Raw genomic sequence first — 2,030 nt, 5'->3', positions numbered from 1 at the left:
TGTGTGTGCATCTGTGTGTGTGCATCTGTGTGTGTGCATCTGTGTGTGTGTGTGTGTCTGGTTTTATTACTCTATGTATGTAGCTATACTGAGATGCAGAAATTTTAAGCGCATACATATATATTGATACGTAAGGACGTACATGTAAACGTGCACGTATGCATGTGTAGATAGATAGATAGATAGATAGATAGATAGATAGATAGATAGATAGATAGATAGATAGATAGATAGATAGATAGATTTTATATATATATATATATATATATATATATATACAGGGTGGCCCAAAAGTAACCGGACCTTAGGTTTACAAATAACCCGATCCCAAGGTTACAAATGAATGGAACAGAAATTTTTATTATATAAGTTCACAGCAAGTGTTCAAAATGTAAACCTTTATTTGCAATGCAGTTACGACACTGTTCAATAGTTGAATCAGTTACTGTTCTGCATAACTCCGACGTAATATCTTGCCATGCATTTATGAGGCCCTGCTTCTGATCATTAAGAGTTTATGGACTTAGCGCTGAACAGCTGATTTTTTAGTACCTCCCAGAGAAAGAAGTCCGGAGGAATGAGGTTTGTGGATATTTCAGGCCATTCCATGGGTTAGCGACGGCCTATCCATCTGCCCGGAAAATGCCCATTAAGCCAGTTTGGAACAGGTAGACCAATATTAGCAGAAAGTACAAATCGGCGTAATCTTCATGTTGAGACACTATAGACTACAACTTTTCATTTAACATTTTTAGATATGATTAGCAATTAGCAATTATGAATATTCGATAAATTCAATAGAGTTCGGTTACTTCTGCGCCACCGTATATATATACAAAAGTGTCGAGTGGAGTGAAAGCATTATAGTAGAAGATACATGCCCAAGGTGCCACGCAATGGGACTGAACCCGGAACCATGTGGTTGGGTTGCAAGCTTCTTACAACGCAGCCACTCCTGCACCTAGCCACTCCTTGTGGAGTGACTCAAAGCCCGAGATCTTCGTGCGTTAGCTAGTGCGATAAGTGCCAGCGCACGAAACTCTCGGAACTTGAGTCACTCCGTTGATTCTGCTAGATATTAATAAAAATATACTCATACTAATATTTTGAGTTCTATTTTTACTGTCTGCACCAACATACCTATATACGTGATTGTTGGTGATTTTTTTCCTTCTTCGTCTTGGACTTTCCTGTTTCGTCCTGTTTCCGGAGATGAGCTATGCACGACACGTGAAACTTCTACTCTTTTCCTTGTCAGAACGTAGCGACGGGCGAAATACCGCTAAGTATTTTGTCCAGCTTGCTAACGATTCTGCCAGCTTGCCGCCTTGATACTAATAATGATAATCCTTTCTACTATAGGCACAATGCTTGAAGTTTATGTGGGCGAGAGAGCTAGTTGATTACATCATCCAGTATTTGACTGGTACTTATTTTATCGACCTCGGAAGTAGAAAAGGCAAAGTGGGCCACGGCAGAATCCGAACTCAGAACGAAATGCCGCTATGCATTTTGCCCAGCATGCTGACGGTTCTGCCAGCTCGGCACCTTCCGCAACAAATTATTAAAAATCTTATTACTATACAATTATTAAATATTTCGTTCTACGCGATATTGATTATAATCAACGCATATCTATGAAATAACTAGCAACATATGAATGTAATATTCAGTTCATTTCTAGTTTCGTGTAATATTTGAGTCATAAGATTTGATTAAGTCAAAGTCTAATCTGTTTTGTTCGATTGTTTATTTTTTATTTTTGTTTGAGAATCTATAAAAGAACGCAATATCTCTTAAACGGATTTCGGAAAGGTCAATGAAAACACAAATAAGAAAAGAGATTACTGATTTTGTTGGTGTATTTGATATTCTGTGTATGATATATGTGTGTATGTGTATGCGCATGCGTGTAATATATATATATATATATATATATATGTATGTATCCGTGTGTATACATGTATGTATATCTTTGTGTTTGTGTGTATGTATGTTTGTGTGCTTGTGTATGTGCGTGCGTGTGTGTG

Source organism: Octopus bimaculoides, chromosome 3 (assembly GCF_001194135.2).
Source record: "Octopus bimaculoides isolate UCB-OBI-ISO-001 chromosome 3, ASM119413v2, whole genome shotgun sequence".
Lineage (NCBI taxonomy): Eukaryota > Metazoa > Mollusca > Cephalopoda > Octopoda > Octopodidae > Octopus > Octopus bimaculoides.
Note: the sequence above shows the minus strand (reverse complement) of the source record.